Below are 22,512 nucleotides of genomic sequence, written 5' to 3' on the forward strand. Positions count from 1 at the left end.
ATCATAAATCTCTCTTCTCCATAAAAGTCACAAGGGAACTGGCAAACACTGTCAAAATCAACTTTTCCTGGGCTCTGAAGATGCACCAAACATTTGTATGATTGGAATAGCATTTATACAAGAAAGAGAGGGACAGATCCTAGTAAAAAAAATGGAGACCATTGTGACATTTTAACTTGACCTAGGCCACTCCCCCACTTTCTAGCTCCACAATGGCTTTGAAATATGATACCACCTTCCCAGTAAAAACCACCATTGTGGGCACCATAGGAAAGAAAACCCCACTGGAGACTTTTTGCACACTCATCCCCAAACCATCCATGGTACAGAACTTGTCTGTGGGTTTCCTGGAAGACACCACTTGCAAGGCTGTATGTGACCTGGCTCTGGGCTCATCTTTTCTATAGAGATGTTTGTCAAAAGCAGCTACAGGTGACTGTTTACCTACATAGCTCTCTGAGGCAGTGGAGAGCATGTTCATCAAAAAGCTTAAAGGGAAAAGATGGATAAGGAAATCACCACAGGGCTTTGGAAGACTATGACATGTTCCTGGGAATGCATATGAGTATGGCCATGCTTGTCCATAGAAATGTGAACATGCCCAGAGTGTGCCCACACCCAGGAAGGACCAGCAGGCACTGAGCTCCACCCCCAGCTGACTCTGTCTCTGTGAATGCAAAAAATCAAAGTGAAGGCAAGTGCCAGGAGCCTGAGTAAGTCCCATGGGCTGCCAGCAAGCTGACCTATCAAATGGAACGCTACTGATTCATCAGACTGAACTGATATATACTATATATAATGGTTGGATGAGTGAATGGATGAGTGAATGGATCCATGAATGTATCAATGGATGGATAGATAGATGGGTGAATGGATGGAAGGAAGAATGGATGAATGAATGGGCGGATGGATGAACAGTTTGGAAAGGAAAGAGAGAGGAGGTGAGAAAGGTGGAAGAGTATAGCAAGAAGGAGATGAGGAGGAAGAGAAGGAGAGAAGGGAAGAGGAAAGGGAGACAAAGGACAAGGAGGTATGGTCTTAAAGAGATAGAGGAAGAGAAATAGAGAAACAAAGAGACAGATATACAGAGAAAGAGCAGTGGAGTGTGATTAAATGAGAAAGGACAAAGGGATCTGTACAAATTGGAGGGGCAAATTCAGAGAGCTAGCAGACCTACCAGAGGAGGCAGACCAACTGGGTTTGCATGCATAAAGACAGAAAGAGGCATCAAGGAAGAGCCAAGAAGGAGACTCAGACCTTGCAAGCCAGAAGACTTCTGATCTAGACAAACCAAGAGGCCAGTGTACCCGGTGCTCAGATGTCCCAGTTCAGCCCGTTGACTGCTGCATCCTGCAACTATTAGGCTGAAGTTGCTGAGCTGGGCCCAGTGTGTGGAGCAGCTCCTGACAGAGCAGAGACACAGGGCAGAGTGCCCCTCAGTCCAGGGAGGTCCAGCAAGAACTTTACACTCGTGTCCACTGATGTATCCTGGTGGGAAGCACTTTATCTAAAAAGCTAATTGTTAAGCAAACATTCAAGGTACTGCTGGGTACGCAAGTGAAAATGATCAGGACAAAGTGCACATATGCACACCTAGGACTGTGGGTACCGCTTATGTCACATGGGTTTTATTAACATAATTCTAAGAACAAGTCTGAGGAAGAAGTCAGAGTTCCGATTTTTTAGATGAGAGGCACAAAATTTTACACAAAGGCACAAAAATCTCAGTTAATATCAAAACACTGAGTGCTGCATCTGCTACCAATGCCCACAGCCTGGGGGCTCCTCACCCCTGTGCAGTTCTGCTTATTAGGAAAAACCAACATCAACACCTGAAATGTGTTAAGACACTGAGCCAGGAGGGATGTGAGTCTTTGCATCTCATTAACCTTCAGAGAAGGTCTTTCTCAACTAATCTCAACTCTCCATTATTTTTCCATATCACTTTAGTTAATCAGTGTCTGTAGGCAGGAGGAGAAAGGAGTATTTCCATTTTCTTTTTTATGAAAGTTTATATTTAACAGATTTTCACAATGCGAAAAAAAATATTTTGAAAACAAATTATTTGCCTGCTTCAATTTCCTCACAGCTTAAGTAAAGGAACAGAAAAAAGGTTTCACTCTGTGTTAGGCAAGGAGTGGTGGTCAGAGAGAAGGAAATGAGTTGGGGACATGAAGCGCTGGATTTGCATCTGTCCCTGTGACCTCTGACTTGCATCTGAGATGCTTCTCCAAGCCCCCAAGCACTGGCTGGGCACCGAGGCACCTGCAGGGGCTGTAGCTTGAACTAAGTGGGAAAAATCAATAGGAAGAACTCGCAGGGACAAATGCAGTCCTGCAACCCCACACCTAGGGAAGAGGCCCAAGAACACACACACTAACATGGCTTCCCTGGGGATTCTTAGCCCACCACAGGACAGGAACCACCAGCTAAGACATCTAGAGCTTCAAGAAGACACCATGAGTGACTCCCACTGGGCATCCTGAAAACCCTAGATGCCATCAAGGAAAGCAGTCTTGCATTCACTGGAAAGGGGGCCTGAGGTGTCCAGGGGGACTCACTAAACTGATAGATGGATAAGGAGGGTTGGTGAAGGGACAACTAATATCACTTTAATGTCACACCAATATGTACATGAACACAAAACCATGCCTGGTAACATGTCAGTCAGCACGCAGCCTGGGGCAAAACACCTGAACTCTGATCAGAAAATGCCTAAGATAACAATTACTAACCAATAAAAGGTGGGTGACAACTGGGATATTTTTAAAAAGATTTTAAGAATACCAGTATCATAAATGGAAAGAGCTGGGCCACCCCTGGGGTTGAGAAGAGTCACCAGGGCCAAGGGCACAGCACATTCCCTGCTCAGGCTGAGGTCCAGCCCTCACTGGAGGTGTGGCTGGGCCCTCCAGATGCTGCAGAAGGTGGCCAGAGGTGATCCCTGAATAGTGAGCATCATGGAGCTTTGTGTGCTTCTGGGAGCTGTGTGGAGAGAGTGCAGGAAATGAGGACAGAAGCCCATGCCCTCCATGCAGTGCCCTGTCCCACAGTGGCTTGTGCTAGAAGATACCAAACCACCTACCACCTCTGCACATGGCCTGCTGAGTGCACCTGAAGTCCAGGAAGCTGTACCTAGAACTGAACATCATAGCCCATGATGCTGTTAATAGTGTTTGTTTTCTCTCTTCCTCATGTCCCAACTCCATGATTGACAAGCAACTAGCATATTTGAAAGGGTTTGCTAAATGGTAACAATATTTAATTTTAGCAGAATGTGAATTTTTAAAGGACAACATGAAAAGAGAGGTGTTAAATAGTGTGCTTAACCTCACACCATCAGCTAGCAATGAATTAAAAAATAAGATTTCCCTCCAGGGCTTGAGCATCAGAGCTTCCATCATACCTGGGTTTCCCATGGGTCCTTCAGACCAAGGCAACAGCAGGATTGGGATGCCTAGAGGGCCCTGAAGAAGCTTGTGCCATGTTCCTGTAGAGCAGAGGCCACCAAGGCTTTCCTGGGGAGGTGTCCCATGTTCTCCATTGCTCTCCTCCTGTGGGCACTGGCATAACTGCCTCTTCCTGAGGAGGTGGTCCCTGTTCTATACTCTTCTCCTTCTGTGGGCACCAGCACAACTGCCTTCTATTCATAAGGCCCTGGAAGTAACAGCTTCTCAAAAAGCCACTGGACTCACATGGCAGGATCTGAGGGGAGCTGGTTCCTGGGACCTTGGAGAGTGGATGGTTAGCAGAGCTAGGGCCACTCCCTGAGAACTCTGAGCGTACTTAACAGCAGAGCTGAGCTGATGGACACCTGTGGCTGCCCCACACTCTGTCTGTTAACACACAAGCATAATCTAACTCCGTGGTGACAAACAACATAACACAATAGCCACAGAGTCAGCTTTGTGAAATGACACTCCAAAACTGTAGCAGATGTCAAGTAATTGACTCTCAGAAACCTTCTTGGGGGCAACCATTTCCTACTGCCTGAAGGCCACTTTGAAAGGGGCCTCAGATGGCAAAAATGCAGCTGATTGTCAATACTTTTATTTCTAATTCATGATGCAATCCAGAACCCCCAAGTGATTTCCTCACAGGGTAACATGTGAGAAGCCACAAGCTGCACTACAGGAAGACATGGAGCTGGCTGTGCTATTTGTTATGACTGCATCTGAAACACAAGAATCCAGAATCAAAGGCTGAACTTAAAAATTTAAATAGAAACATGGAAGGGGAAGGGCTCACAGGAAAATCTGCCATCCACATGGGGAATGCCCTTGATGAGATGTCAGTAGATCCAACACTGGAGAAGAGAAGGACACCCCAGGTCAAAACATAGAGGAGGGGCATTTCAACACCTGAGGAGCACACCAGGCCAGCAAGTGCTACTCAAGTCACCCAACATCTAGGCAACTAGTCTCCAAACCTAGGCGAGGAAGGAGAGCAGGAAGGTTTGGCATTGAAGTGTCCCCAGATGTGATGAGAGCAATAACCCCAAATCCAGGGAGTCAACAAATCCCAACAGAAGAACAATGAAGTAGATGCAAGAAACACCACAGTGGGTCGCAGGAATCCAACACAGAATGGAAACCTGGAAATCAGCCAAGAGGACATCTAAGTTTCAGCAGTATCAGAAACCAGGAAATGGTGAGCTTCCTACCAGAAACAGGCAGGTAAATGGGACAGCCAGCACCTCCCAGCTGCAGGCCAAATGGCACCTCAGGGACCTCTACAGCCAGTGGAGGGGTCTCTTCACCAAGTAAAGGCAAAGCAAAGTCTGAAAGAGTCATGGAAGCCTATCACAATGGGAGCAGCAGATTTCCATCATAGGCATGTTACAGGAACACACTGGTCAGGGAGAGATGAGCCAGGTGCAAACTGGTCTGCACACCAGAATGCAAAGCAAAGACAATGGTGTCAACATGGGGAATAAATGAGAGCTCTGTAGAATTATTATTATTGACTATTCAAAAGAGCGTCCAATGTTTACACAAAAATAATAACCATGCAGCATGCTTGTGACACAGCCAAAGGTGCAATGGTGAAGCTTCAGCCCATTACCAAGAGGGAAACAGCTTGGGAGACTACTGCAGCATTATCACACGGGACCAGGTGGCAGGCAGTGCTCAAAGACAGATCATGACAAGCTAAAGGCTCATGATAAGCCCTAAAGCTACTGCAGAGTAAGAAAAGAAAGCTATAGCCCGCATGTTAATAAAAGTGACAAAACAGAACAATAAAAAAAGAGTTGATTCATCCAAAAGAAGGCATAAAAGAGAAAAGGAGACTAGAGGACAGGTGGGACAGATAAAAATAGACAGCAAGGGCATGTCTTAACCCTGGCCACACACACAGCAGTGGGACTGGGAATGGCCTGAGCACTCCGAGAGTAACATCAGAGAACAAAACACTAAGTGCTGCCCACGACAACTCTACCAAACACAGAGAGGTGAAAAACACAAGGGACATCTCTGCTTCTACCTGATGCTGCATCAGTCAAAAACACTGCAGTGGCTATGCCAACATCAGAAAAAGGGGACATCATAGCATATGATACCACTATGAGCAAATAGGTCCATGTAATAAAGGTGAAAGTGTCGACTCTCAAGAGACCTAACAATCCCAATGCGCTACACCTAACAACAGCTTCAGAATACATGAAGTGACAACATCCAGAGCTACCATGGAAAAAAGCCAGCTCCCCAGTGGTGGGAGGGCAACACTTCTCTCAGTCATTCACACAACAGGTGGAAAGAACTCAGGGGACTTGAACACCTGGCAGCCCTGTGGAACACCCCACCTAGCAGCAGAACACCCTCCAGGAGCATATAGCATCAGCAAGAGAAATCCCCCTCCCACCACAAAGCAGGTCTAGGCAGAGTGAAAGGACTCAAGTCCTTATGGTGTGTTCTCTGATCACACAGGAATAAATACCAGAAATCATAGTGGGGTCTATGTGGAAAATCCCCAAACACTGGAAAGTACCTAACACCTTTTTGAACACCATGGATCAAAGAAAAGAGTCAAAAGCAAAATTAGAGCATACTGTGAATTGAATGAAGATGAAAATATGGTGTACGAGAATGTGAGGGAATGTACAGCACTAGCTCTAGAGAGAAGAACCAGGTCTAATCTATGACCTCAGCTTCCACCTAATTGTCTCCTGGAAAATTAGCCAATTAAATCCAAAGTTAGCAGATGAAAGGAAATATTAGATCAGATGTCAATGCAATGTAAAAAGTAAGAAAAGAAAAGTAGTAAAAATCTATGAAACCAAAAGCTGATTTTTTGAGAAGATCATTAAAATTGATAAAGCAGTAGCCACAATAATCAGGAGTGAAGGAAATGGCCAAAATGGTCAATGCCAGGAATGAGAGAGGATGTCACTGAAGGTTGGAGACATATGAAAATGTCATAATGTCATGAGGGACCCTTGGGGACAGACCCCTCTTGGTGGAAGGATGGAGAAGGATGGAGCCTGTGAAGAGGGTCTGTAGGCTGCCAGGCACAGGTGTGACAGGATCACTTTGGAGAGTGCTAATTCTGAAGGAGACACAGAAAGAAGTCATGGGGGTGGCTGGGGACACCACTGCCATGCATAGGGGAATTTATCTGACCTGAGACCTGAGTGAGGGGCTCTGGCATCCCAGTGAGGTGAGAGTAAGATGTGCCCCTACAGGAAAGAAGCCAGTGTGGCCCCTGAAGGGGGCAAGAAAGGAGGGCTAAAGATGGTGACAGCACGCAGCAGCCTAGACTACCCAGGCCTGCCTTAAGGAAGCACTGTGTCCTCCCTGTGTGAACACAGGGACGACCACCCAACAGAGGCTGTGGCTGGGCACAGGAGACCCTCCCAAAGCTGCTTCTTGTCACAGGCAAGGGACAGGTGTGCTTTTGGGTCAGATCAGCCTCTGCCTGCCTGGGGGTCATAAGCAAGTTCTCTCAGAACCAAGGTAAAGCCATCTCTCAAGCCTCAGTTTTCCTCAGAGATTGCCATAACTAGATGATCTTCAAAGTCTCATTCCAATCAAATGCAGTCTGGAACTTTGTATATTGAAACACAGCTGGTCAAGACTGGAATACAATCTCCCGAGTCCATAAGAGCCATATGTGCAGATGTGTGACATGGGACAGGCTGGGGACCAGAAAGTGGTCAAGCCTGTGCACATACTGTCACTCACTTAGAAGATGGACACAGAGGCTCAAGGACAGCCAGACACTTGTCTATGTCACAGCCAGGAAGTGGGAGCAGAAACTGGGACATCGGCTGGACTCCTGCTCCTCCTTCCTCACCTGCCCCACCTTCTCCCATCACTGTGCTCCAGAACTTTGCCATCACTGTCTCTCTGATACACCCTGCTCAAAATGGCCAGGACAGCAGTGGACAGAAGTCCCCATCCAGGAAGAGATGATCAGTTTCCCTCTCTGCCTTTATCACATGGAAACAGCCAGGGTGAGATCCACCAGCCATTCTACAGTTCTCCCTCCTTCCTCTCCCAACCATGAAGCTCAGCCCTAGAGACAATGTTCACAACAGGCTGCCCCTCCCCACAGATGGCACGGAAGACCACAGGCCAAGGGTAGGCACTTGGAGGTCTCAGGAAGGCCACCTGGGGCAGCAGGAACACAGGGCTTTCATTGACCTGGAATCTCATGCACTGCAAGCTTGTGTGTTTATTTTGCTTTCAGAAAATGAACAGCATCTTTATGCAGACTTTTAAATGTCTAAACACCTTTTGAAAGGTGTTACATGTTCTTGCTTTTAAAAAAAAAATTAGTCCCATCTTGGTAATATTGTGTTTCTCAAGCTTGGTTTTGAGGAATGCGTGTTCATGCCACAGCTGTTCTCCTAGGATAATCCCCTACCTCACATCCTTAACTTATTGAGACATGCAAAGCCCCTTTGTCCAGGCATAGAAATACCCACGAGTGCTGGGGATTGGGGAGTGGTCATCTTTGGGGTCATCACTCTGCTTACCAGTGGACATGTGGTTTTGCCCTTGGTGAGGTGTAGCTATTCCAAATGATTCCTTAGGTAGAGAACCTGTCCCTGGACTCTGGTGGTAAGGATGAAGAAGGAGCACCAACTGGGCTTCCAAGTGCCAGGTGAACTTTAATCACAAGCACTCATGACTCATTTGATCCTCTCTGGGTTGTGCAAGGCAGGAACATTCTGGGCCTCCATACTACAGATTAGACACCTGGAAGCTCAACAGAGGCAGGTCGACCGGACACAGGGCAGTCACTGTGGAAAGAAAAGAAAGTAGATAGATCTCCATAAATATCCACATTTCTAGATTCCCTCATTAAAAGAAAAATACAAACACCTGCTACACAGAGCCCAGGATCCTCCAAGGCAGCTGCTGTCCTGCGTGATTGGTGAGGGCTCCAACTATGTGGCATCAGCCGCCACTCCTGATGCCCCACCAGCCACTCAGACACTCGTGGCTCCTGTGTGCTTTTGAGTCACAAGTGTCTAGCACAAAATATTTCACTCTGAACACTAATGGAAAGCAGTATAGATTGCTCCAAGGATCTCCCCAAAGTTACCATGGCAACATCCTCTAAGAAATAAGTGTGAGGCAACAATAATTCACTATTTCTGGTTTATTGCATTAAAAAAACACATCCATATCAACACTCGTTTATGAATCTAAGCGACCACATTATTCACAAGAGCCAAAAATTAGAGACAACCCAAATGTCCCCCAGCTGATATCAGCCGAGTGGACAAGACCAGTGCCACACATGTGAGCAGCAGTAACAGAGGTTATCAGCCATGAAGGGGGACATCCCAACACATGCTGCCACACATTAGATGGATGAGCCTGGAAAACATCATGCTGTGTGCAAGAAGCCAGACCCCAGGGCCACACATCACATAAGTCATCTTACATGAAGTGTTGAAGACACACCAGTTTACACAGACAGAGGAGGACGGAGGGTTGGTGGTGGGAGGGAGTAGAGAGTGACTGAGTGTGAATATGGGGTCTCTTTGGGGAGAACAAATCAATTTCAGTGGTGCTGTCCCAACCCTATGAATGCTCTGAACCCATTGATCCATGTACTATAAACAGCTGAATTTCAGGGTGTGCAAGTTTCCTCTCAATAAGTTTTTGTTGAAGAAAACAACTGAGACTAGTGCATCCACCAAGACACTCAGCATGGCTAGACACAGTGACGCCTGGCTGCTGCTGGGAGAGTGAGACCATCAAGCAGTGCTGGGCAGCCCCAGGGGCCACATCCACCCACACATGAGGCCTGGGGCTCCCTGTAGGGTTGCCCCATCCCTAATTCAAAGCTGAGCAGGGCAGCTGCAGGCAGAAAGTAGGCTGCTCACAAGGTGTCCTGTTGCCCAGGCCTGGGGTCACCCAAAGGGTTGGTTACTTAGGGTCCATTTGGGTCCACATTTAAGCTTGCTTGGGCCAACTCAGCTGCCCTGCTCCCAAGTCTAAGGCAGCAAGGGCAGCAGCCCAGACCCCAGGACCCACATGTCACATGCATCCTCTTCCATGAAGAGTTGAGGATACACCAGTTTACTCAGACAGAGGAGGACGGAGGTGGGCTAGGACAAGGAGACTTGGTGGTGGTAGGAAATAGAGAGTGGCTGTGTGTGAATATGAAGCCTCTTTGGGGTGAACAAATCAGTTTCAGTGGTGCTGCCCCCACCTTATGAATGTTCTGAACCCACTGATCCATGGACTTTAAAGGCTAAATTTCAGGGTGTGTGAATTTCCTCTCAATAAGTTTTTGTTGAAGAAAACAACTGAGACTACTGCATCTATCAAGATTCTCAGCATGGCTAGACACAGTGCCGCCTGGCTGCTGCTGGGAGGCTGTTATCATCAAGCAGTGCTGGAAAGCCCCAGGCCCCATGTCTGCCCATTCATGAGGACTGGGGCTCCCTGTGGGGTTGCCCCATCCCTACCTCAAAGCTGAGCAGGGCAGCTGCAGGCAGGAAGGAAGCTGCTCACAGAGTGTCATGTTACCCAGGCCTGGGATCACTCACAGTGTTGGTTATGTAGGGTCCATTTTGGACCACCCTTTAGCTTGCTTGGGCCAACTCAGCTGCCCTGCTCCAATGTCTGAGGCAGCAAGGGCAGCAGCCCCTCACTGCCCAGCCAGGCTGGCTGCACTATGAGCACTGTCCCAGAACACTTGCTGACCTCAAGAGCAGCCAGCCAGCCCCAGGACATGAGCCTGTCCCTCTGTTGCTCACCCTGCATTCTGTGGAGGACACAGAATGAATGGCGGGGAGGCCCTGCCCCAGAAGTTGCCACTCCCCTCCACCGCACCCCCAAACCTGCCACCCCCTGTGCACATAGGTCGTTATTACCTTCTTGAACCTGAGCAATTAAAAATGGAAAGAGCTCATCTCCTTCCAGCCTCCTGGCCTGTCATGAACATCCAGAGACTTGGGAAGCATTGGGCTCTGCCTCCTGCAGCAAGAGGGGATGGGCTGAGTGACACATCCCCCTCAGATAGGAGAGAGCTCTCGGGCCCCTGCCTCCACTACCTCCTTTCCTCTAGACCCAGGTCTCGCTCACATGTGAACTGGGTTCCCCAGAGAGTTTCCAGTGTGTGAGTCTTGACTTGCTCAGCACTTCATCGAGCTTCTGACCCTGGCCCCATCTCAGCAGCTTGTGAAAGACCAAAGGACCAGCCATGGGGCCAGCTATAGCCAAACTGCTCTGCATCCCTATGACACTCCACACTGGGGCAATTCAGATGGACAGCATGGTCCCTAGGGAATGGTGCCTCTTAACCACAGCAGCTCCTACTGGGCTGTAATTTGTGACTACACTGTGGCACCTTGCAAGGAAGACACACACAGGGTCAGCAGCACCTCACAGGATGAGGACCTCAACACCCACGTTCTCTATCCTCAGAGCTCAGAGGCATCACAAGGTCATAGCCAGCCTGCCAGGCTGCATGTGAAAAAGGGGGCTCCTTGTGCACAGACCCACCCAGCAGAAGCCAGCCTGGCTTTCTATGGCTGTTTCTCAATGGGACCTGGGAATGGACCAAGGAGAACCCACAGAGAGTCTGGTGGGGACACAGCCCATCCAGGAGGACAGGTTGTGTTGTGCCCTCTCATACCCTGATTCCTCCACCCACAGTGCCCCTTCCTGTAGAGAAGGCTGGCCTCACAACCATCACCAGCCAAGGGCAGAACTTCCCAGAGTCACAGCATTTTGGGGGAAGGTGGGAAAAGTAGGCAAGTCTGACCCAAGTCCACTGCAAACTCTCTCAGCCTGCTCTAAATGTTCTCATTTCTTTCCTCAGAAAAGAATCCAGCAGCTTCTCCAGTTTTGTCCTAAGAAAACATGGCTTCCTCACTCTGTCTCAGGACATCAGTGTTCAGAGCTCTATACTGGGTCCTGAGCTAGCATCCCTCCTTCATCACCAAGGAGATTTCACAAAAAAGTAGAGTTCTGTTCCTGGGCAGAGAGCTTGGAGATGTCCCTGATGTCAAGAATTGAGCCCCTCATATCCCAGCCCCCAGCCCAGGGGCACATCAAAATGTGTGAAGGAGAGACTGACCAACTGCCCTGAAATCTCAGCATTTCACGCTCACCAAGCACAGGGGCAGGAGTGTCTTCCTGTTCAACATGGCAGGCTGACCACATGATAAACTTCCTTGTCCTCCCTCAAGATCTCATTGATGTAAGACTAAAGGTATGCAAAAGTAGAAAGCTCTTGACCAAAAGGAGCCCCCAGTGACAAAGAGAAAAGTCCTTTCTGGATCAATAGGAACTGGTTTTGGAAGCAACACTCTGAACAATGTACTGCTGCTGACGTGGAGGCCCTGCTCCAGGAGAGACTGGGGGTGCCATATACCGATAACGTGCAGACATTTGCACATGATCAGGTATTACATATGTCACTCGGGATGTGTCTTGTTAACTTTACTCATCACCAATACCTATCCATGCAAAGTGTGGGAGCCTGAGGTGCTGCTTGTTCCTCTCTGAGGAGGGGATAGTCAACACCCGCACCACCCAACACCCTGTCTTGACAGGTATAATGTCCTAATCTCCAGGGAAATGTGATGGCCCCTCACCTCCGGGGGGCTGCAGAGCATTCAAAATGTGGCTACTGCCACTGAGAAACCAAATTTTATTTAACTTTAGTTGATTCCAATTGTAATAGCCAAAGATAACTAGTGGCTGTTAAATTGGATAGTGCAGATGCTACAATTAAATGGCACCTCTTACAGAGTGGACACAGCTGTCATAGTGGTAGTACTAGTGATGTTAGTAACAGTAACAAAGTAATGGCTCCAATCACTAACCTGTTTTTACCATAAAATCATCCCCCTAATGATGGTGAGGTGTTTTAAAACTAGTACCTTGTGGTGGTTGATGGTTTTTGAAGTGCAAGAATCTCACATTTGATTTCTTGCCTCCTCTTAAGTAGAAGTGAATGGGGTACTTGACATCACACTGCAGAGTCCATGTGACCCTTTTGCATATGGTACAACCCAGGCAGACCTGCTGTAGGCACAGTTTCAGCAGAGGGGGAGTTCAGAGAGGAACTGAATGACTTGACTTGGCTTGAGCACCTACCCAGGTCCCCAGCTGCTGGAGTCAGCCTAGGCAGGATGGCCCTGTGTCTACCCTCTGCCCTGGGCTCACCTGTTTTTTTCTTAGTTGTGGATAGATCTTTAATTTTTTTTATTTATAAATGGTGCTGAGAATGGAACACAAGGCTCCGACATGCAAGGCAAATGTGCTATGGCTGAGCTACACTCCCAATGTGGTAACTTTTTAAAAAAAGTGTTAGAGATATAATTATATAGGAATATGTATACAGATATGTAAAAGTAATTTTAAGAAATAAAACACTAGAGGGACTGGGGATGTAGCTCAGCGGTAGAGTGCTCAACTGGTAGAGCAGAGGCCCTGGGTTTGATCCTCAGCACCACATCAAAATAAATCAACAAAATAAAGGCATTGTGTCCAAATACACTCCCTCAAAAAAACCTAGTAAAATATATATTTTATATATGCATGTAAAATGATTACAGTGGACCACTTCTTGGTAAAATTAAAAAATTAGCCACAGTACCAATGAATGACTCATTTAAATTGAAATTCTTGGGCTAAAGGTAGGCATGCACTTTAAATTTTGGCATATTTTCTGAAACTTCTCTGCAGAAGAGTTATGACAATTTTGTGTTGCAGTTATGAGAGCATGATAATTCCATTCTCCAACGCTGTTGACATTAGATTTTCACACTCTCTTTATTCTGTGTATTTGATAGGCAAACACACACATGTACTTTATGTTTCCTTTGGATTCCTCTACTGTGATTTGGATTACTAAATTTTTGGTATGTCATCTTGTATAAACAGCAGACACTGGGTTTTCCCACTTTTGTAGGCTCTTTGTTTCTCCCTATTGACTTGTAGGAGGTCCCTATGTTGTTAAGTTCTCAGAAGCAGGGCAGATACCCACAGAAACATCACCAAAAAACTGTTTTCTAGCAATTGGCCACAGTTTTGCCTCTTGCAGAGAGCTCTTTGCCAGCTTGACCTGAGAACTTCCCGTTACTCTGGCCTCTCAAAACTTGCACCGCCTCCCAATCACCTTGCCCTGTGGACCAAGCCTTGAACATAGGTTGCCTTGAGAATCTTCAACATCTCAACCATAGATACCCTTCACTGAGTGCAGTGAATCATGTAAGCTCTGTTCCCAGGGGAGAGAAAGTCCATACCGCTGTGACAGTTTCCTATGAATAGGTGTCTGCAACTATGCTTATTTCAATATTCACTATTATGTGGTCAAATGGAAATCCTGGAGAAAGTTATGGAGATTTTGTGGAATGGTTTTCATTAACTCAGAAAGGAAAGATAGGAAATAAAAATAATTACTAAAATTTAATCATTCGTTAATAATTAATAAATTTAATTATTAAATAATTATTGAAGCTTCATAAAGGGAAGTATCGAGAAGTCTATAAAAAATGAATTCATTCCATAACTGCCTTTGTGAAGATGAAGAGTAGCCATAGTATTTCTAGCACTAAGACAAATTCGCCACTGGGATGTAATTGAGAGAGGGCTTCTTTCCACTTGATATATTTTGTATGAATATTCACTGACCTGTGTTGTTTGGTTTTCTGGCATTCCCTCTTATTTGGATTCAGACTTGCCCAGGGCTACCCTGCAATAGGCCATATTCATACCAGAAAGACAGATTACTAAACCCCAGTTAGGATATGTAAGTGATACACATATCTTTCAGTTCATAAGATTCTCATTTTATCTGTAGACGCTAAAAACTGTTGAACCATCTCTAGGAAATTTCCAGTTTCCAGGAAAGGAAGATGCAGTCCTTCCTCTCATTCTGTCTGTCTCCCTGGCTGTGGAGTCTGGATGTGTTCAGGGGCTTTTCAAATATTTGACAAGGGCCCAAATTCCCATGATTGTTCAAAGCAAAGGCCTTATAGGAATTGTGCCCTGTTCTCATTAACCATGCAAGGATACTCCTAGGAAATTTGTATCAGCATAAAGGGACAGTTATCAAAAGAGTGATAAGCAATAAATACTTTCTTATTTGGTAAATTTTTCTATAATTTTTTTCTTTAGTATTAAACTGAGCTTACCAAAACTGGAAGTTAAAAATGAGTAACAATACCAGTGAAGCCTAGATTTGTCAGCTTTTTCGCTACAGTGAAGACCCGATCTGATCAGAATTATCTTAGGGGAGCAAAGTTTATTCGGGGGCTCATGAGTTCAGAGGTCTCAGTTCATAGAGAGCAGGCTCCATTCTTTGGAACCTCAGGTGAGGCAGAACATCATGGCAGAAGAGTGTGGCAGAGGGAAGTAGCTGACAAGATGATCAAGAAGCAGAGAAAGAGATTTCTACTTTTTACTTACAGATAGATAGCCCACATCCTTGACCAAAAAGACAGACCTCCTCCAGGTCTGGAGGCACCCGCTTGCCTTCAGTTACCTTGCAACCGATCCAAACAGGTGAGTAGTTCACAGATTGGGTTAAGGCTCTTGATGCCCAATTAACTTCTACTCTCCAAAGATTCAAAGAAGTATTTACTAGAAGAGAAAACAGCCTCCTAAACCCAACACAGCATGTTTGGAAAGTATAAAAAACAAAAACAAAAAAGTCAATAAAAATGTTTCCAAAGAGTTGTGACCAGATGAATAGCTTACAAATCAGCCACCTTTGTCAATACCTGCCATGGCTGCTCACTCAAATGAGAACAACTAAGGTATCCCTGCTCCAGATCTTCCTCATTTTCTCAAAGAAACATCAAATGGTACAAATGCTACACAGAGAAAAGGGAGAAAAGGCAGTGCCAAGGACCAGCTCTCTTTTTTCATCACCTCTAGCTTGCTCAGCTCACATGGAATTTGACTTCCATGCTGACAACTAGTATTAGGCCACCTAATTATACATTCAACTAGGGAGCCTGCCTCAGAAAGGTACTATAGAACAAATTCTGGTGCAAGTTCTCCTTTGATTTCAGGCCTTGGAATAATTGTGAGCATCCTTTCTTCTTCAAGAATAGGCAGACTAACACCCCACCCACAGTGGACAATCATACCTGGACACAATATGTGGGAACAAAAAAGAAAGAAAAAAGAAAAGAACAGAAAACACAAGAGAGAACGACAAAGAGGCTCACGAACTTTGATCCTCCAGATGCTCCGATTTTCGGCAACCCACACAAGGGATCATGACAATGACTTGATTTCCAGACAGTCACTGTCCTCAAACATCTCAAACATCTTTTTCTGCCTATTCTTGAAGAAGAAAGGATGCTCACAACTATTGCAAGGCATGAAATCAATGCACTCCACTCAAAAATCCTCTCACCCTAGTTTCAATTCTTGTGAAGGAAGTGCCGAAGTATTTGAACAATACTCCCATGAAATGACTGCAGAGCAGGGGAAAGTCCGGCACACAGAAAGGAAGTGTTTCACGTCCATCCACTTTGGAGTCAAAGGCCTGGAGATCCTAGGCTCTGGCAGAAGAGTGCACTGGTTTGTGTTCTCCATGGGACTTTCTGGGCTTTGCGTGCCAAGGATCCCCCTTGGTGGCTGCTATGCCATCCTGGCTGCTCTCCAGATACTTGCGGGTGTCACAGGACAGGCGGACTGACAGCCCAATGACGTCACCGTGTGCCAGTCATCCTAGGGGCTTCCTGACCTGGTGGCATCCCAGGAAGATCCAACACAAGCAGCAGCTCAGTGGTCACATTAGGAGGGGAGACCTTAGGACCGAACACCATGAGGGCAAGTTCTTTTCAACACATGCGGCCCCAACTCCTTTAGCCCCTGCAAGTGCAGAGTGGTTCTGCTGGTGGCCTGTCTAATGTGCCCTCTGGACACTCCTGCTCCTTCCAGGGCCCTGGACCCAGCTGTCACTAACCTGACAGCACCCTGCAGTACCGCTAGGCGGCGCTGCCTGCAGTTGGTCGCACCAGGCAGGCCTAGTGCCAGAACACCCTGCCTCCTGGCGCCAGCCCGCTGTGGACTCTGCAGGTGCAGCGAACCTGGGAGGGCTGGAGGGCTGGGAGCACTAGGAGGACGCGAGGATCAACACAGGTAGCACCAGCCCCAGCGGCATTGCCCTCCCATCCTGCTCCTCCAGGTCCTGGCCCCGCTGAAAGTTGGCCCAGTCAGCGAATTTGCCTGGGTTCCCAGCAGCCCTAGGGAGCGGCCACTGTGGACACATGAGGGCAGTGGAGCATCCAAAGCAGCTGGGCGGGTTATGGGAACTTTGAGCTCCACCACCTCCTACCACCGGGTGCCCCTCCATTCCCAGAAAGCCAATTCTGGAGATCATTGCAACCTGGGCAGAATGAAGGCTAAGGGCAGGTGGGTGGATCTGTTGCTTTTTAGTGAGGGCAGCAGGGAGAGAGTACCTGAACATGGGCGACAGAGGGAAGGAGCAAGAGAGCAAGGGAGCTTCCAGCATGGTGCACCCTCTGCACCAGCCAGGCCCACTTTGGCGGCTGCAGCTGCTGCTGCTGTTGCTGCTACTTTTGCCGCTGCCCGGCACCAAGTCCAGTCCAGAAATCCTCTGGGCCCGACTGTCCAAAGGTCCCTTCCATTTACCCGCAGCTGCAGAGTTATCTAGCCATTTGGGATGAACCTGAGGCTTCCTCCTCTTGGCCTGACTCTAGTCTCTCAGACACAAAGCCCTCTGAGACAATGCCCCAGGTTCTTGGGGCAACCTCTGGAGGAAGACATTTCACTGGAGTGTCACAGCCCCTACCACAATGATACTCCAAAATGTCTGTGGGATGAGTGAACCAAGTGCCTGATTGTAACCTGATAATCAGGCTCAACCAGTGCTGCCTGTCAATTTCACACATCAGCCTTGCTAGAGGAGTGGAAATGTAGAAGTTTCTAAAGTTGGATATTAGTAAAAGGGGGAGAGCTCAAAACTTCTCTTTGGAGCACTAAATCCAGAAAGGAGTTGGTAATAAGAGGATGGGGTTTATTTCACAGACACTGAAAGAAACGTTGCTGGTATTGATTTGCCTCTGACAAATAGCAGTAGTGTCACCAGCTTCAAGATATCATAAGCAAGAAGCTCAGGTGGAAGATTCTGAAGCAAAAAAAAAGAATGGAAAGAATTCAACTTCCATAGAACATAAGGCTCTTGCAGATTCTGAGCCATTTCTTGCTGATTGCAGCACACAGCAGATCACACATGTGCTAATTTTGCTTTTCTAGTGGAAGACCTAAGAGGGAAGACTTTCCTGACAGAATAGAACCTTCACCCAACTGTAAAATAATAAATCAATTGTTATATTAGTCAGCTTCCCAAGACTTTAATGAAATACCTGAGATAACTGGCATTTATAGACAAAATGTTTATTTTTCTTATGATTCTGGATGTTCTAACCCAAGAACTAAGGACCCCTGTTTTGCCCCTCTAGAAAGGGAATCACAATATGATGTAAGCACATGGCAGAGCAAGCTGCTCACCTCATGGGCTAGGAAGCACTAGAGCACAGGCCCGGCCTACAATCTCCTCTGGGGAAATGCACTGTGACCTGAGAACTTCCCATTACCCTGACCTCTCAAAACTTGCATTGCCTCACAATCACATTGCCCTGTGGACCAAGCCTTTAACATATGTGCCTTGAGATACTTCAACATCCCAACCACAGCTACCCTTCACTGAGTGTCATTGATTAATCATGAAGCCCTGTTCCTAGGGAAGAGAAACTAAATCCCACTGTGACAGTTTTCAACTAGTAGGTGTCTTCAACTCTATGTATTTCAACATTCATTATTATGTTGTCAAATGGAAGTCCTGGAGAATGTTCTGGAGATTTTGTGAAATTGTTTTCATTAACTCAGAAAAGGGAAGTAAATAAATGTACTTGAAATGTGGAACATTAGTGTAACGTTATACTCTCAGTTGGAATCTGGCTCATTAAGCTTTTTGGTTCATAACACAGTTCTTTGAAAATACTGTGGGATACTATCTGCAATTCTGATTTTCTCTATTATTTTTTAATTCTATCTACTTAGTCCTCGTAAAAGTATGCATAATTTCTTTTTTCAAATATCTGTGTTCTTCTAAGGATAGGTGTTCCTATACTCATTTAAAAGAATACAAACCCATAACCAAAGTGAAAGTAACTTCAAAGACATAAGAATATTATTTTTGCTTCTAATTTTAATATTTCTTACTTTGTCCTTGATAAATGTTGACATGTGCCAAGGTATAACTGATCCAAGTTAAGTATATTCTGAATTTTCATTAATTATATGTTTATGAAATTATGGTCATACAATTGGTACTACTATGTAAACCGTTTAATTTATTTGATATAGGAAAGACAGAAAATAAAAATAATTATTAAAGCTTCATCTAGAGAAGACTATAAAAAATCAATGACTTCCATAATTGCCTTTTTATGTTGAAGAGTAGATGTCATATTTATAGAACTAAGATAAATTTGTAACCAGGAGGCAATATGAAGGAGACTTCTTTATGAAAGGAAAGTGACCATAACACTCAGAGTAACCAAGATATCTTTATTGCAGCAGTGCAAAAGAGGAGATAAAGAGAGACAGAGAAAGAGTGGGGAAAGAGAGAAGAAAGGGGGGAGAGCAATGAGAGAGAGAGAGAGAGAGAGAGAGAGAGAGAAGAGAAGAGAAGAGAAGAGGAGAGGAGAGGAGAGGAGAGAAGAGGAGAGAGTGAGAGGGAAAGTGAAAGCCAGAGAAGAAAGAGAGAGAGAGAGAGAGAGAGAGAGAGAGAGAGAGAGAGAGAGAGAGAGAACAAGAAAGCATGAGAGAGGGGCCCAGCAGGAGGGAGTTTTTATAGCCTAAATCTAATAATGTCTCTGGGTCTGCAAGCTGTCTTCTTGGCACAGGTTGGGGTTAAGTGTTCAGCCTTGAGTGGGGGGTTGAGTGCTCAGCCTTGAATGGGGTTGAGTGTTCAGACTTGACGAAAACAGGTGATAAAGGACCAGATAGAGGGGGGTTTGGGTGCATGGGTTATCCTGCAGCTAAGTTTTGTTCAGCCTGCCTTGCAGACAACTTAGTTTAGTCTGACCTGCACCTAACATTCCTTCCTTTTTATTTTTCTAGTTGACATGGGGGTGGTATAAAATCATCTGGCTACTTCCTGCTTAATGATGGGAGGTGTGGGACCTAGGAGGGAAAGTGGAGGAGTGTCCGGGGGACAGGTCTGGGAACACCAGGGCAGCTAGAAATAACATCCAGTGGCTATAGACAGTTATCTCAGAAGGGGCAAAGTCCATAAAGGTTTCTTGAAGCCATAGGTTGTCAACAGCATCAAACCATTTCTGAGTGGAGGAGATCTTCAGTATCAGCCATTGGTCCCGTCGTAGGGACTTTAGGAAGTATCAGAGGTGGCTTGGTTGAATCCAGTAATGTTAACGGTGACAGCCTGATTGCAGCCAGTGGAAGGGCAATCACCTTGACCCATAAACTGAGAGTGGGTGGTGTCATCCTGGTACCATGTCGTTTGGATGTTAAAGCGCCATCTGTGGTTGGGATAGAAACTTGAATGAGATTAATGATTAGTAAAAAAGAAGAGAATTGGCAAAAAAATCTTGAGTTTGGTAGGTGTGGTGGGAGTCCAGGACTGGACATTTGGAACAGGTGCCTTTTCAAGGTGAGAGACATGTTACCAGGGGGAGTGGTCCAAAAGCTTGGCCATCATTGGAGTAGTACCTATGATATGGGGTCCCATCCAGTGAGGTTCCAACGATTGAGGATGCAGTTCCTGAAGTAATACTGCATCATCCAGTTGAAGAGCGTCCAATCCAGTTCCTGGTTTTTTTGAGATTGCAGCAATGAATGGCGCAAGAAGGCATCGGTCTGCATGTTCACTTAGGAGTTTGTGTAGAAGTGTGAGATAGGATACAAGAGGAAGAGGAGTGATTGGAAAGCTTTAGGTAGTTAAGAAAGGGCACCCATATAGTTGCTCAAAGGGATTAAGGCCTGAGGGAGCTCTGGGGGCTGCCTGAATTCAGGTGAGGGTCAATGGCAGGAGATTGGGCCAGGACAGCCTGAGTTCTATAGCATGTTTAATGAGATGATCCTTGAGAATGCTGTTAAGCCTCTCAACCTTACTCAAGGATTGGGGTTGGTGGTAATGTGGAGCCTCCAAGTGATGTTGAGGCATTTGGCGAATAGTTGAGAAACCTGAGAAGTGAAGGCTGGACTGTTGTCTGACTGAATGGAGGCAGGAAGTCCAAACCTGGGAATGACCTCCTCAATGAGGATGGAGGTAACAGTGTTAGCAATTTCCATGGAGGTAGGGAAGGCTTATGTCCAACCTGAAAAAATATCAACCAAAGTAAGTAGATAGTGAAGCTTTTTGTGCCTAGGCATGTGAGTGAAGTTGATCTACCAGTCTTCGCCTGGGTGGTGGCTCCTCATCTGATGTGTGGGGAATTTAGGTTTGTTGCTTCTTTGTGGGGATGCTATGGAGCAGACTTTACAATCAGAGTGGACCTGCCAAAGAGTAGTTCTCATTCCTAGGAAGTGAAAGAGGAGTTGTAAAATTTGAAAAATGGTATAGGGAGGGTTTCAGGTGGAGGCAGAGTCTCTGGAGCTGGAGGAGTTGGCCATGAGTCATAGGTCTCTGTCTTGGGCATCAGGGGCTGGTAGTCTTACAGAAGTAGTTGATTGACTGACTGGTTGGTGAATTTGTGTATCTGATCTTTCAGGAACTTTTGTAGGTAATTAACAGACATGGTCCTATTAGGAGAAACATAAAGAGGGCAAATAGGGGTTCTGCAAGGGGAAGAAGCCAAGGCCATACTTGACTGAACCTTTCCCTTGGAGACCATTGGCCTAGTTGCTGTCTCCTCTTTTCTAGCTGTTCTTGTCCTTCATTACTCCCAGGAATGACTGTGTTTTGGCTTAACTATTTTTGGTAGGTGTTTAAGATCAAGCTGTCAAAATTGACTTTGTTTCTATCTATTGTTAAGAGTCAGCCTCAGCCGAGTTCCCATAGGGTTCACTTGTGGGGGAACTTGAGAGCAGCTTCTTTGTTCTGCTAGTGCCATTTATGCTAAGATGGGCCCAGAACTTGCTTGACAATGTGGCTTCCCTTGGAAGCATCAGGAATGCCTCCTGATTCTAATGACCCTTGTATTTGCAGCAAGTGCACTAATTGGCTTTTCATTCTCTAGTGGTCTCATTAATCTCCCTGATCAGGAGGTTATGTGGCCCAGAATTGCAAAGCTCTTTAGAGAGTTCTCTGTTCCCTAGATTCAGACTGACTTAGAGGGTAAGAGCCAAATATTGTTTTCCTTGGCCATTTTAATTTAATTTTAAGTTTAAGTTTTGATCTTAAACATCTAGCCAAGTCATTCTGACATATGGTAACATGGGAGGCAGAGCTTTATCTCACATAAGGCGGGGCTCTTTATAAATCTTAGGTAAAGTGTTCTAGTATTGAAGCTGATCTTTGTTTTTAAATATCATTTTATAAAGTTTCCATATATTGTTGCTTGATATCACATGAATACTAGGTAACACAATATGATATTACATTTAAATTGTACCCCAGTTTATAGAACGTTATATTAATCTTATTGCTAACAGTTCCAGTTATAGAAAATTAAATGATATAAATAAATCTCCAGTATGTTATTTTTATAAGCCTAAGATTACCATGCAACCTTTTGGAGAACATCAGCTTGATATAATTTTTTTAAAGCTTCTATCTTAAAGACTTATATACTTGGAATACATGAACACATTTAATATACAAAAAAGAGTAATAGTACCACAATTACATTGATGTTTTTATATTAATCAAGTTTAGATCTTAAAGAAATAACATATTACAATATTGCAAAATAACAGTTGTTGTTATCCATAGTTGTATAATCCTTAATTTCATCAAGATTACTTGCTCAAAAAACTTACATATATAAGCAACTTACACAGACCTTCTTTATCACTTACTTAAATATATATAGCTAACGTACACAGACCTTCTTTATCACTTGCTTAAACCCTCTTATTTATTTAATCA

At 45.6% G+C, this 22,512-nt stretch overlaps 1 long non-coding RNA gene across 1 annotated transcript in view; it reads left to right on the top strand.

Moving 5' to 3' along the window:
• The window catches only part of LOC131425031 (uncharacterized), a 54,538-nt gene extending 36,158 nt beyond the window's left edge, over positions 1–18,380 (top strand). The window contains exon 2 of the long non-coding RNA XR_009228831.1: positions 1–18,380. This exon is cut by the window's left edge and continues 23,431 nt beyond it. This is a non-coding gene — a long non-coding RNA (uncharacterized LOC131425031).
• Positions 18,381–22,512: the final 4,132 nt, after the last annotated feature.

The sequence above is a fragment of the Marmota monax genome, unplaced genomic scaffold (assembly GCF_021218885.2).
Source record: "Marmota monax isolate L192 unplaced genomic scaffold, Marmota_monax_Labrador192_F-V1.1 WCK01_AAM20220418_F8-fsc01016, whole genome shotgun sequence".
Lineage (NCBI taxonomy): Eukaryota > Metazoa > Chordata > Mammalia > Rodentia > Sciuridae > Marmota > Marmota monax.